Here is a 15965-nt window from a genome sequence, read left to right on the forward strand (position 1 = left end):
AGAAGTAGGCCATTCAGCCCCTCGAGCCTGTTCTGCCATTCAATTACATCATGGCTGATCTGTACTTTGTAACTATTTCCTGGCCTTTGATCTATATCCCTTGATACCCATACATCACAAAAATATGTCAATCTCAGTCTTGAAAATTGAATTTGACTCAGCATTCACAGCCATTTTGGGGAGAGAGTTCCAGATTTGCACAACCCTTTGAAAAAGTGATTCCTGGTTTCACTCCTGAACAGCCTAGCTCTAACTTCGAGATTATGCCCCCTTGTTCTGGATTTCTCTACCAGAGGAATAATTATTCTCTATCTACCCTATTAAACCCCTTTATCATTTTAAACCCCTCAATTTTTTAAAATTCGCTTATGGTATGTGGGCGTCGCTGGCAAGGCCAGCATTTATTGCCCATCCCTAGTTGCCCTCGAGAAGGTGGTGGTGAGCCGCCTTCTTGAACTGCTGCAGTCCGTGTGGTGAAGGTGCTCCCACAGTGCTGTTAGGGAGGGAGTTCCAGGATTTTGATCCAGCGACGATGAAGGATCGGCGATATACTTCCAAGTCAGGATTGGTGTGTGACTTGGAGGGGAACTTGGAGGTGGTGGTGTTCCCATGCGCCTGCTGCCCTTGTCCTTCCAGGTGGAAGAGGTTGTGGGTTTGGGATTACCCCTCAAACTTCTAAACTCAAGGAAATACAAAACTAAGTTTATGCAGCCTGTCCTATAATTTAACCTTTTAAGCCCTGGTATCATACTGGTGAATCTGCGCTGTACACACTCCATGGCCAATATATTTTTCCTGAGGTGTGGTGTCCAAAACTGAACGCAATCCTCCAGATGGGATCTGACCATGGCTTTGTACAACTGAAGCATCATTTCCTCACTTTTATTTTCCAACCCCATTGAAAGAAAGGCTAACATTCCATTAGCCTTATTGATTACTTTTTGCACCTGTGCACCAGCTTTTAGTGAGCTATGCACACGAGCACCCAAATCCTTTTGCTCCTCCACAGCTCTTAGTCGCTCCCCATTATGAAAATACTCCAATTTCTCTTACTTGGATCCAAAGTGGATGGGCTCACACTTCCCCACATTGAATTTCATCTGCCATCATTTTGCCCATTAACTTTTCCTGTGTATGTCCCGACTAACTTAGTGTCATCTGCCAACTTGGATATACACCTCTCTATTCCTTCATCCAAGTCATCAATATAGATGGTGAAAAGTTGAGAGCCTAGTACAGATCCTTGGAGAACACCACTTGTCACATACCACCAATAAGAGAATATTCCCTTTATTCCCTACTCTCTGTCTCCTACCAATTATCAACCAATGTCACAAGTCTGCTTCCAATTCTGTATGCTTTATTTGTCAGATGTTCTGCTTGCTTAAGTGCACAACTTCTGCAGTGCCAGATATTTTCTTCCTACTCACACACTCTGCACTTCCTACTCTCACTTTTCCACACCTTACGTCTTGCGCACAACATACAAACTATTCGATCATGACAGGCGCATACTCAAAACAGCGCACAAGACTGTCATTCACACACTCCCTTCTTCCTTGCAGGGGCAGGTCATGCACAACATGAGCCAGAGGCGACGACTCTCTAGATAAGTACTGGGGCAGACCAATTTCACAAACATGTAAATTTATGCAAATGATAAAGTAAATGTTACACTGAGCCTTTTTCATCATTCCAGCGCACGCCCTGTATGCCTAAAGAGGAGCGCAATCCAATATGGCGCACGGCGCACTTCCGGCATGGAATGAGCACGTGCACAACGCCTGCAATATTGAACTCTTAGGTGTCTGTTTTTATGCCTGTAAAATGGGCGCAGTGCGATGGAATTTCTCGGACAGTAAGTCAAGTGCTACAGTCCAACAGCTCTGAGCAATTTTAAATTGATTAATTCCCTGAAATATCTCAAGTCAAGTAAGCTCGAACTAGAATTGGGGACCCTGAATTAATAAACAGGGAAAACATAATGGGGGTGATTTTCTCAATGGGGAGCTTTTGGAGGCGGGACTCCCACTTGTCAGGTTTCAGCCCCGCCTCCAAAAACTTCTGGCCAACCCACGCTATTTTCCCTTGATTGACCTTGTTAAGCCTGCCCAGCGGACGTGGCAGGCCCATTAAGGGAAAGCTGGCTGCAGAGAACGTCAATGTATGATGATTCATCTGAATTGTCATCGTTTGACAGCTCTGTGAAGCTGTCAAACAGTGACATTCTCTGTAATGACATTCTCTGTAGTTTGATGAGGTCTTGCATTCAGGCAGTTAATAGGCTTTAATCCCTTCCCGCCTCCAAGGAGATGGGACCCGGTGCGGGGCGACTACCTGCCTCCTGGGAAGATGGCATGGAGGTGGGTTGGGCACCCGCCCCCAAATTCTGCCATTTTCCCGGCAGTCCCACCTCAATACCTGCCTCCCCAGGGCTGGCAAAATCGTCCTCAATGTGTGAAATTTTTTTATTATTCATTTGTGAGATGTGGGCATCGTTGGCAAGGCCAGCATTTATTACCCATCCCTAATTGCCCTCGAGAAGGTGGTGGTGAGCCGCCTTCTTGAACCGCTGCAGTCCATGTGGTGAAGGTGCTCCCACAGTGCTGTTAGGGAGGGAGTTCCAGGATTTTGACCCAGCGACGATGAACGAATGGCGATATATTTCCAAGTCAGGATGCTGTGTGACTTGGATGGAGACATGCAGGTGGTGGTGTTCCCAAAATATATAAACTATATATATAAACCATTTAAATTGTAGTCCTCGTGTGAAACTACTAAGCAATCATATTTTTATTTCCATGACCCTTACATTTTAGGACTTAAAATTATCTGTGCCTTGTGTTATAACATGTTTTTCTGCCCTTTTTCCATTCTATAGTAAAGGTTATGGCTCAGGTTAGAGACCTATGATGCATCTGGAGGCATTTCTTGTATTTTCTTCTCTGTCTGCAAGCAGCAGGGCCGAAGTGGCACAACCTCCATCACCTAACACAGACCTAGTCTGGCTTCCACAAATGTTATTAAGCAAATCAATAAGTTGAAAGAGTCACCGGTAGATTGCTCACTGTAGCGGCATAACACTTCTAAGTGAATGTCACACAATACTGATTCCTTTAAGGTCCCATAAAGTTCATTGCCCAAAACATCCATAATCATTTTAGACTTCCCTCAAATGTCAAAACGTTAGACCACACTAAACTATGGGTTTTACAGTGCTGTGGATGTGGCTGCCTATTTTTATTCCATAGAGGCAGCTAAATGAGAAAGTCACATTTTGTATAGATTCCTGAAGACTGATGGGGTCATGTTGAATTTGGGCGATGGTGTAAAATAGGCGATTTCAGATTGCTGTCCTGTTATACTCCTCCCCCGATTATCATTTCAACTGAAGCCACAGTAATGATCAGTAGAGGTGCCGACTCGCTATCGCCCCTTTTACCCTATCGCAGAGTCGAAATCTGCCCCATGGGCTCCAAAACCAAGGACTAACAACAGAATTGTCCTTTTATAGCAGGGTTTCCTGATCGAACAGGAGCTCCGGTCAGTTTTTTCCTCCCTCCCCCGATGTTGAAGCCGGTTTCCGAAAGAGATATTAAGACAGGAAAAGCTTGGTCAAAGAGGTAGGTGTTAAGGAGCATCCTAAAGGAGGAGAGCGAGGCAGAGAGGTGACGAGCTTTAGGGAAGGAATTCAAATTAAATAGCTTCAGAATAAAAATCTTAACCAAATATTTTTTAAACATTCTGTCAGACAGCTAGCACAGTGAGTTGATGGACGAATGCACTAAGATATGAAGCAGCAAGACAATGGGCACTTTTATGCAATTTCCTACATGCTGGGTTGCTAATCTCACCAGCAGTGACTCGCTGAGGCACACAATGGAAGAGAGTGCATTCTTTATCAGGAGGCACAGCAAATAGAAGCTAAATTAATCGGTGCCACCTCCATGTGGCTGGCTACAGAGTGGTATTGGCAGGGGTTTGGGAGCCAGTCCATTGCTCAAACTCTCAAGCAGATGCATCGCAGAATAAAATGGGGGCAGTATTTTTTTTCTAAAAGAGGGCAACATTTTACAAGCCTGATAAGAGATGTTCAGTGGGTATAATTAGTCATTACATTTCCCCTTGGACTGCCAGGCTATTAAAAAGCACAGAAGTAGTGGCTATGCACCAGGCATGGAGTCTTGGAGATGAGCCAGTATGTGGAAGTGCAGCTGTGAACCCCCATCACCATTGTCTGATCCTATTTTCCCTGTAAGTGAGTACCTGTACCTCACTCTGAATATAGAGGTTGACAGGAACACAACTATTTTCTTTCTAAAATTTAAAACATACTGAAGGAACCAAACAGTTGCACACAAAGTTTGAAAGCTTTTACTTTATTATTTTGGAAAATCTTAAGGGCCCAGAAATTCCGTTCGTGGGCGGAGGGCTGCGATCTGGAAAAATCTGCGCCTGGACCGGAGGGCTCCCGGGAAGCGCAGAGTTCCGTTGCTGGGTCTCTCCCAAACTGCTGATGTGCAGGGCTCACGTATCCCGGGGGCGCAGGCGGTTCGCCGCGTCCCTGGGATCACGTGGGCCATGGGGAGCCAATCAGAGAAGGGAATCTCCATTCATACATATATGAATAGAGATCACCCCCAAAAACACAGTAAAACTTTAAATACATTTTTTAAAAATCACATTTTTAAAATGACTTTAAATTACATAAATTAAGTATTTTAAACAAAAAATTTATTTTTTGAAAAAAAAATGGAAGTTTTTAATGGGGCTAAAAATAAACTTACCTTTCTTTAAAGTATTTTTAAATGATAAATCAGTGGAAATTAAAAAAAAACTTTTTTCAACTCTCCTGGTAACAGCAGGCCTTGCTTTTACCAGGAGCAAGAATTGTAAGTGTTTTCTGCGGGCGGAGGGTCTCCAAAAAACAGAACTCTCCACCTGCAGAGGCCCTTCTCCAGGGCAGCCGGAGGATCTGTCAAGAGCTTTCTTGACAGATTGGAAATGCCGTTTTCCAGCGCATGCACAGTGCATACCTGAAACCGGCATTTCCATTGGCCCTATGGGTGAGTACACAGCGCGTACACACCCGTAGGGACCGGAATTTCTGCCTCCTTATGTAGATCAAGCTTACCCAACGTAACTCCCCCTTCGTCTAACTGGACTATGGTTGATTCATGAATGTCCATGAAAACATTATTGATCTGTATATAGTTATATATGCACATGCATAAAAATACAAAGGGGAACAATTGGGCTACTTACCGCCACCTGTTTACGCCGGAATGCTGGAAAAAAATTATCTTTACCTCTCGTTGCCTGGTTCTTTCTACCTAAACTCTGGTCCTTCCAGCTCTGGAGTACCATCTCAGGTCTGGTGGTTCTGTTGTAATTTATCAGGCCTCGCATACAGGATAAGTATCTAATTATAAAGATCTTCCCCTATCAGTGATCTTTCTCAGAAGCCCTGGACATTAACTTTAATATTTCAATGGACGGTAAATCATGTGCCGGGAGTGTGTAATTTCAGGATGTGCAGTCCGAGCAGGTGCGATTTTTTGCCGAGTGCTGAAGTAGAAAATCTCCCATCATATAACTTAAATGATATCTTTGCTCATAAGCCTACCACCTCCCCAGGATCCAGTTGGGAGTCAGAAATAATATGACTTTAACATTTAATCTTTGCCAATCGACAGACCTCTCGTCATGTTTCCTTCTGTGGAAGAGCTTTAAAATAAATATTGTTCCTGGATCAGGGATGAAAACCCAAGGAGTGGGGGCAGGGGTTTGGAAAGAGGCTGGGTAAGAGGGCAGCTGGTTGTCAAAGACAATGGCCACGATATTAATATGAGGGTGGCTTTGAGCGGGGCGGAGGGGTGGGTGGGTGGGGGGGGTTGCGAGTTGAGGGCTTGCGGGGGTGGAATTACATGGGGGTAACCTGGAAGTCAACTGAGTGGGTTGGAATCTGCGATCTAAACTCAATTGTACCAATTAATTTTTGTCCAGGAGGCAGGAACGTTGTGCCCCGGTCATGGATGTGGTTTAATGACCTGACCAGACCAGGAAAAGTGAGTACCTTTGCTGATTCAACTGCATCCTGTACTTTAAGCCACCACCCGCACCCCCCTTCACTTTGTCTTGATAAGTGTTCTCCATCACATCACTCCTCACACCCACTGAACTTTTAGGAGGACCCAGCCTTCACTTTCTATCCACTTCATCACATCCCCATTTATCCATCCATCGTTGACACTCACCCCAGTCCTTATGCAATGTGATGCATGTGTCCCATAGTTCCCCTCACCGAATGCACTGCATCCATCAGGTGAATACCTCACCATCACTCACTCGCAGGTCTGTTTTTTCACCTCTTGTAGAAGAGAGCGCAAAATGCGAGGGAGAGGACAGGTGAGCCACCATAAATAGTCCAGCTCACTGATGCAGAGGAGGATGTCCTGGAGATAAATGGCACATCTGCGTCTCTCTCAGTCAGAGAAGGCGAGCCAGGGAGCCTGCAGCTAGCTGCTGACAGAATTACAAATATCTCTGACACATATATGCTGACTGTATTTCATCAATGACTGAATGGTGAGAAGACTGAGTGTGGTGATTGTCAAGATTATGACTTTGCCACGATGAAATCATCTCTCTTTCTTTTGTCTTCCAGGGCATTCTCTAGTAAAGCAACTGTCACAGGACGTTCATGAGGACGATTCCTCACAGGACCTAATTCCTTCTGAGGGTGCACCATCAGAGGATGTAAAGTCATGCACTAGGGCAAATACTCGCACTTCACTGGGTCCAATTAGTTGGATTTTCACCTGGTGATTCACATCTCACAAGTGAGCATGAGCAGACACGAGTGGCAGGACCAGTTGTGTAGAGCCCGCGTTAGGAGGAGCAATCCTCCCCAAGCTCTGCTCAGCTGGACACAGAGGCTGAACTCTGGGGGCTATCGTTGAGAAGGAGAATGCTAGAGATACATCAGCAACGTAACCAGGCACTGACAGACATGCCACACATACTCTTGACAATAGCAGAGGGAATGAAGGAGTCCAACTCGATCACTAGTGGATTGGTGGCGCAAGGAATTGTGTGAATGTCTGCCATGGAGAGAGAGTCCGCCTCCATGGAGCTTCAATCACAGCTCTCGAATGAGTCCATGCAGGCCATGACTACAGCTGTGCAGACTTTGGATGCCAACTTGTCTGACATCTTAAACAGGATGGCAGATAGCGTATCTGTGGCCTTACAACGCGTCACTGATCTCCACCAAGGTGGTCTGCAGCAGAGTGGTAGGAGTGACGTTGCGCTGGCCCAGGAGAGGGATGATGGCGAAAGGGGACATGGAAGTGGGAACTGCACTCAAAACGCTCCCAATTCTACCCACTGCCCCCTCCTTCAGCCAGTACCCGACATGCACCTCCCTCCTGTGAACCTCCCTCCAGTGAACCTCCCTCCTGTGCACCTCCCTCCCTTGCACCTCCCTCCAGTGAATCTCCCTCTTCTGCACGTCCCTCCCGTGCACCTCCCTCCAGTGCACCTCCCTCCTGTGCACCTCCCTCCAGTGAACCTCCCTCCTCTGAACCTCCCTCCTTTGGATTTCCTTTCCTTCCCCTCCACCTCCCTCCTATGCACCTCCCTCCAGTGAACCTCCCTCCCCTGGACCTCCCTCCTCTGGACCTCCCTCCTCTGGACCTCTCTCCTCTGGACCTCCCTCCAGTGCACCTCCCTCCTGTGCACCTCCCTCCTGTGCACCTCCCTCCTGTGCACCTCCCTCCCCTGGACCTCCCTCCTCTGGACCTCCCTCCTCTGGGCCTCCTTCCCCCTCCACCTCACTCCAGTGCACCTCCCTCCTGTGCACCTCCCTCCAGTGCACCTCCCTCCAGTGCACCTCCCTCCCCTGGACCTCCCTCCTCTGGACCTCCCTCCTCTGGACCTCCTTCCCCTCCGGACCTCCTTCCCCTCCACTGCACCTCCCTCCTCTGGACCTCTCTCCTATGCACGTGCTGATCCCACCACAGCACGCTGTCGCTGCCGTGGATGGTGATGGTCTTCCTCTTCCGATCTTCTGTTCAGCACATCCAATGTGCCTCGCATCCTGATCGGATCAATTTGAAATCCTCCAATGTTGAAAAAAGCTGTATCCGCACAAGCACTCTCTGCCAGAGGGGACGGAGACAGCAGCTGCAATTAGTGAGCTGATATTCAGATGGGACAATGATGAGTTTAAATACCCACCTGAACTGCTGCTCAAACTTGCCTCCATTTCCCTGGTCAGTTTCCCAAGCCCTGGGAAACCCATGCTGCACAAGTTTAATTTGGAGCCAGGTTAAACACAATTTAAAAAGACCTCATTAACATCTCCTCAGGATGTCAATTGCACCAATAAATAACCGCCCGCATCCAATTATGGAATCCCTGACTTCGGCGGGTAGGTTCCTCGTCGGCACCCAAACGCATTTCCGCTAAACCCTGAAGTGGGCGTGTCTGAGCGGGGTTGCGCTGCCACTCTAAAAAATCAAAAATTTTAAGCCTCCACTTGCTCCCAACCCACCTGTTCTTAGGGGTTAAAACTCCCCCCAATATTTTAATGACTCTTCCTGGCTCATGGCCTGGAACACAGGAGGCTGAGGAGTGGAGGGGGACGGGGAACCTTTTATATTCTGAGATTGTTGTTAGCATTTCTCACTGGCAGTGCCACAGTAACTAATGACCTCAGAAAGGCTTGAGGAGCCCCACCTCCATTCTCCTTGACCCTTACCTCAAAGTACCAGAACCTCTCTCCTCAATATAATCACTCCTCGGCTGCCCAGATGCTCTCATACTGTGGCCCCCCTCCCAGTACTCCGACATACGCTTAACAATTAGCCTTTAATTGATCTTAGAGCATTCTTACTTAGACCACTTTACCACAGGGAATAACTGAGCAGTGTAATTAAAGGGGCAGGCCAGGTTAAACAGAGCTCCAGAACAGCAGTTAAACAACACAGCCATGCTGTAGACAGAAGTTAACGATCAAGGGCAATCAGTTGGGCCATAATTATTGTTTTTCCAATGAACATTTCTACAGCAATACTAGCAAGGCAACTGCAGCAGAAAATGAATGATGACAACTCATATTTCTTTAAACCTTTCTTTTCAACTTCATGCTATACCTCAAATAAGAAAAAGGCACCTTCTCTTCTGAAAAATGAGTTCAAGTTTAGGATGTGGATGAATCATTTGTGATAGGAAGTGTGATTTATTAACTTATGACTTTGGACTCTGTTCGATCTGAGGAATTTTTTAAAGACTGCTGCATAGAACGTTGAACAATGGCCCGGATTTTGCGGTAAGAGTAACAGTGAGGCTATCAGCACTCACCGTTATTAAGGAATAAATCGGACAGCGACTTCCGGCGACCACACATGCGCAGTTAAATGTGGAAATCAGGAAGTTGCTGTCGGATTTACCCTGCCCCTCCAGAGGCTGCACTATACCGGTACCTCACCGAGAGATTCGGCATTGAAACACATTGAAGGGCGTGAAGTTGTGGTACTTTTCCACTGGATACCCACTAAACACACCAGAAGAAGTTAGGGCTTGTCTAATACAAATGTAAGTGAAAGTTTAATGGTGTGATAAGTCTTAATAACAGCCAAACAACCTCTCTGGCACCGAAAATTAACTTTTACAAGTGTGGAGTCTCATTCCTTCAGATTTTAATTATTGTTGATGATTTTTATTTTTAATTAAAATTTAAGTAAAACTTATTTTTACTTTTTCTTTCTGTCTCTTTTATCTCTCTCTCTTAATCCCATCTTTCTTTCCCTTTCTTTATTCCACTTTCTGTAGATGATTTTACATTGAATTAAATATTCTAACTTACACTTCCTGGTTCAGACTCTGCATGCCGCAATAAGGATTCTTCAATCTGATTGGTTAAGGAGATACTCTGTTCCTTGCCCGGTTCTCACAGGTCTCAAATCCCCTGTAGAGGGCGGTGCGCTGCTTTTGATTTCTAATACCAGCAAGTTCCAGTGTGTTACGTCCGTGTGTAATTGAGACACAGACTGCAGGAGTTGGTTATAACAGGTGTTTACTGAATGGAGACAAAACTGGAACTACTATACAAAGTTACTACACAGGCTTATATATAGGGGTGGTCACTACTGGTAATGCAGTATACAGGGGCTGCAGAATATAGTTCCTTCTTCAAAGTACATACACTACAATTCCTCCCCTTTTAGCTAAACAGTATATAACATTCGATTAATAATTAAATAACATATTTACAATTACAGTTGCTATACACATTAGCTGAAGTTAAGCAATTATAAATTCAGTCTTTGAGGAGGCTTCCTGATTCTGTCTGGATAACGCCTCTTTGGGGTATCAGGTTCTTTTGGCAAAGTTGATTCGGGATCAACGTCGTTGTTTGGTTCGTCTGCTTCCAATATCACCGATTCTGAGGTAGATGCAATTGGTACTTCGGTTTCATCACCAGGTGTATCGGATCGTGGTGTGGATTTGACGTTTTCCAGTGACTCTAGAATCTGGTCAGCATGGCGTCTTACAATGCTCTCTCCAACGTCCACGGTATACATTAGAGGCCCTTGCCGTGTGCAGATCGTTCCTGGCTGCCATTTCTCTGTGCGGTAGTCCCAGGCCAAAACTGGTTGACCTATCTTAAAACTCCTGGTCGGCCTTTCATTCATATTCTGAAACTGCCTGTTCTCCACATCTCTTCTGATGTTTGGCTTAACCAAATCCAAGTGGCATCGTAGTCTTCGATTGAAGAACATCATGGCTGGAGTTTGGTTGGTAACCGCATGTGTCGCATTCCGGTAGGCAAACAAGAAGTTATCCACCTTGTGTTGTAGGGGTATGTCTTCATTACCCATTGCCTTGATAGCCTTCTTGAATGTTTGAATGAACCTCTCAGCCAATCCATTGGTGGCTGGATGATATGGGGCAGATGTGTAATGCTTAACACCATTGTTCTTTAAGAACCTCCGGAACTCTTCAGACACAAACTGTGGTCCATTGTCGGAGCAAATCTGTTCAGGCAGCCCATTTCTGGCGAATATGGTTCGTAAGACTGTGATAGATTTTTCTGTGGTGGTTGAGGACATTTTTATTACCGCTGGCCACTTTGAATGTGCATCCACCGCAATTAAAAACATCGAGTCCATAAATGGACCAGCAAAATCAATGTGCACCCTTTGCCATGGAGATGAGGGCCACTCCCATGGATGTAGAGGGGCTTGTGGTGGGGCATTTTGGACCTTCTGGCATCCTGTACAGCTCTTGGTCATCTCTTTGATTTCTCTATCGATTCCCGGCCACCACACAAACGCTCTGGCTAAGTTCTTCATTTTTACCCCTCCCAGATGACCCTCATGACGCTCATTGAGCACTCTATCCTTCAATTTGGGTGGAATTACTACTCTGGATCCACACATCAAGGTTCCTCTGCACACTGACAGCTGTTCTCTTCTCGGCAAGAATGCTGGCAACAGTGGTTCGCCATGTGCTGGCCATCCCTTCACCGTTAAATCATAGACCCTGGAGAGTGTCGGGTCATTTCGTGTTTCCTTTTCTATGTTTGCATTCGTCACATGTGGACATTCGACTATGGTCGAGTGGAATATCTCCACAGGATCCACTGCAGGTGCTTCTTCCACCGTCGGCAACGGTAGGCGTGACAATCTATCAGCATTCCCATGCTGTTTAGTTCCTTTGTACTCGATGTCATATTGGTGTGCCCCTAGGAAAAGGGACCACCTCTGTAGCCGTTGTGCTGTCATTATCGGGACGCCCTTCTGAGGGTTGAAAATGGAGACAAGAGGTTGATGATCAGCTAGTAGAGTAAATTTCTGACCGTGCAGGTAGTGATTGAACTTCTTCACCCCCCACACCAGGCTGAGGGCCTCTCTGTCAATCTGGGCGTAGTTACGCTCGGCTGAAGTTAACGAGCGTGACGCAAAAGCTATCGGCCTCTCTGAACCATCAAGGAATTTATGTGACAGTACCGCTCCAATGCCGTAGGGAGACGCATCACACGCCAGTCTTATCGATAGTGATGGGTTGTAGTGAGCCAATACTTCTCTTGAAGTGATTAGATCTTTACTCTTCTGAAAGGCCCGCTTACATTCATCGCTCCATTTCCATGCTACTCCAGTTTGTAGTAGGGCGTTCAGTGGGTGCAGAATTGTGGACAAATTCGGCAAAAACTTATGGTAGTAATTCACCAATCCGAGGAATGACCTCAGTTGCGACACATTTTCAGGCGCTGGAGCCTTAACTACCACTTCAATTTTGTCAGGGGACTTATGTAACCCCTCTTCATCAATCACGTGGCCACAATACGATATCTGTTTCTTAAAAAACTCGCACTTGGGGCGATTGGCTCGTAGCCCATGTTCTCTTAGTTTAGTGAGCACCTGCCCTAGGTTGGCAAGGTGTTCACTGTCATTTTCACCTGTCACTAGGATGTCGTCCAAGTAACACTGAGTCCCCGGAATCCCTTGCAGGACTTGTTCCATCGCTCTTTGCCATATCGCCGGAGCTGATGCTACTCCGAATACCAGTCGATTATATTGGTAAAGACCTTTGTGAGTGTTTATCGTGAGATACTTCCTAGAGGATTCTTCAACCTCCATCTGCAAATATGCTTGTGCTAGGTCAATTTTTGTAAAACGCTTCCCTCCAGCTAGTGAGGCGAAAATATCTTCTATCCTCGGGAGAGGATACTGTACTGTGTGAAGGATTGGGTTCACCGTCACCTTGAAGTCCCCACAGATGCGAACCTTCCTTGGCTCCTCAGAATTATTGTTTAATGTTTTCTTCATGACAGGAATGATGGGTGTCACCCACTTGCTCCAGCCTACCTTAGATAACACGCGTGCATTCTCCAGATTCTCCAGCTCTGCCTCGACGACTGGGCGAATCGCATACGGTACCGGTCTTGCTTTGAAAAACTTGGGAATTGCATTCTCTTCTATTTTTATCGAGGCGGTTACGCCTTTAAGAGTTCCCAGTTCTTGTTGAAATACCTCTTTAGCATTAGCTAAGATTTTTGACAATCGTCCAGGTGTGACATCGTCATCCTTTTTACCAGCCACAGTCAGTGCCTGAATGGAGTGCCAGTCTAAACTTATCTTTCTGATCCATTCACGTCCCAATAACGGTGGCCCACCATCTTGCAGTATGTACAGATACAATTTCTGTATATCCTTGCCGTTGTATACGACAGGCACCCTTATTTTCCCTCTGGGGTATACTTTCTGCCCCGTATACATCTTCAAGACAATGGATGTGTCTTTCAAGGGTATGTGTGAGAATAGCCGCTCGTAGTCTCGTCGATTCATGACGGTCAGGGCTGATCCTGTATCCAATTCCATTTTGACTTGGGACCCTGCTATCGTGAGGGTGACCCAAATGGTTCGGTGATCCTCTTTTGCGATTACGTTGTGAAGTTTGAGACAGCTTAGTCTCTTGTTCCCGGATTCACTATCGCTCTTCTGGTCTTCGGAACTACTGTCCATCATCTTTTGTACTTTTCTGTACTGTTCCTTAGTAGCCTTTTTGTTGTCGTTAGTCTCCTTCCCTGACCTGCAAACTCGTGCAATGTGTCCCATCTTTCCGCATTGCCTGCATATTTTGTCCTTGGACCAGCAGTCCTTCTGGTCATGGGTTGTTCTGCCGCAGCGATAACATTTTTCAAATCCCCGTGTCATTTCATGGGTGCCGTATTCCTGTGGCTTTTGCTGTATTTCTGCAGCTCCCCTTGCTGCTGCTTCATACGATATTGCCACACTGAAAGCCTTATCTAGCGTCAGCTCTTTCTCTGAGAGTAACCGTTTCTGGGTTCCTTCACTCAGGAGTCCACAGACAAATTTGTCCTGTAGGGTATCTGCCAGTCCTGCTCTGAACTGGCAGTGCTTTGATAGCTTGCATAGTTCCATAAGGTAATCAGCATTGCTCTCATCTTTATGCTGATTTCTCTTGTGGAATTTAAATCTTTCTGCTATCAGCAGCGGTGTAGGATTTAAGTGTTCCTGTAGGATATCAACAATTTCGTTAAAACTCTTCGCCATCGGTTTGGCTGGAGTGATCAGGTTCCGCAATAGGCCGTACGTTCTTGCGCCCATTAAGTTTAGTAGTACCGATGCCTTTTTCTCATCGGCTACTTCATTTGCCTTGCAATATACTTCGACTCTTTCCACATACGTGGTCCAGTCTTCTATTGCATTATCGAAGGCAGTGATATTGCCAGTCTTCGGCATCTTGGAGATCTAAGATGGCGCCTCCCGCGCTTTGCCTTCTTCCCCGATTGAACAAAATGGTGCCTCCCGCGCTTTGCCTTCTTCCCCGCTGGATTTAAGATGGCGCCTCCCACGCTTTCTGTCTTCTCCGCTGCTGCTAGCGCTGTTGCTGGCGTTTTTATGCCTTGATGGCGACGCCCTATGGTCTTCACACACTTCCCCCCCGCGCTGCTGCTAACGCCGATCTCCGCGGTCCCCGTGGCAAACTGCAGCTCCTCGCGGCTTTCTGCGCTTCTAATTTCTTTTATTTCAATTACTGTTCCTGTCGTCAGAGCAAACCCTACGGGACACTTTCCTCCCTCTTCTCGGGTCTGTACGCTGCCCGGCTTCGTAGCACCGGCCGCGCCCTTTGTGCTCCACCCTCTCTCTCTCCTCTTCCCGACAACGCTGCTCGGCCCTGTTGAAAAGCCACCCGATCGAGCGCTAGCCCGCCGCAGCCCAGGAAGGATCAGTGTACTACCTGCCACCAGCCCGATTAGCTGGAACACCATAGACAGGATAACCAAGCCCCGCTCTCGACAGCCTCTCCTGCAAGTCTTCGAATTCGATGAATCAGAGGCGGTTGCCCACGGTTGACGCCCGTTTCTTCTGTTTTTTTTTCTTTTCTTCCTTCTGGCCTCGACCTCTAACAACTTCGCTTCAGGGATGAATCCCCATGAAGTGATGCAGAACTGTAGGTAAGTTCGGATCTGTTCGTCGCCAGTGTTACGTTCGTGTGTTATTGAGACATGGACTGCAGGAGTTGGTTATAACAGGTGTTTACTGAGTGGAGACAAAACTGGAACTACTATACAAAGTTACTACACAGGCTTATATACAGGGGTGGTCACTACTGGTACTGCAGTATACAGGGGCTGCAGAATATAGTTCCTTCTTCAAAATACATACACTACACAGTGTAAAAGCCCATAGAACGTCTGTGGGCCAGTGTAAGTGTAATGAACGGCTGGCGCTGTTCGTTCACCGCTGACCGCAAAATCCAGGCCAATGTGTTTGTTTACAAAACTTTATGCAATGAAGATAGAAATGGCAATGAACATTATACGTGTGATTTGTATGTGTTGTTAAAATCCATATAATTATAAGCAAAATCATGTGTGGCTATAATTTCTAAATCAGTGAATAATGTTTCACTTAATATGAGATATATATCTGTGTTGCTCCCACCAATTTTGTAGCCATCAACTCAAAAACTCCATAAAAGTATTTCTGCCACTCTCTGCTCTGTAGGTTCCAAAGATCTCTCTCAGATTTAAGGTTCCCCTCTGCTGTCTAATGGTTCAAGATCTTAGCATTCTTCAGGAGCGCAGTGGACCTTTTCCTGAATCTTGCAAAGATTTTTTTTTGTGAAAAAACGTATTCAGCTGCTTTGCAACCCTTCTCCGTGTTCTGCTCTCAGCTCAGGTGTTCTCGAAGATGAAAGCCCACCTCCTCCCAGATCAGCTAGAATGCCTGGTCGATAAATTTTGGCTTTCTGAGTTTTTCTGTTAAGGATGCCATTTTCCACTCCGGTCAGTTGTCGATATTGCTTCGGGGTATGTATTGGGTACAAAATCTAATTTACAACCAGCCAAGCTGGTTAAACCAATTATTAAAAATGAGCCTTGATTTGATGTTTAATTTAAACATCAACATTAATTTGATGTGGTGGAA

The sequence above is a fragment of the Somniosus microcephalus genome, chromosome 22 (genome assembly GCF_052327205.1).
Source record: "Somniosus microcephalus isolate GS21.2 chromosome 22, FLI_Smic_1.0, whole genome shotgun sequence".
Lineage (NCBI taxonomy): Eukaryota > Metazoa > Chordata > Chondrichthyes > Squaliformes > Somniosidae > Somniosus > Somniosus microcephalus.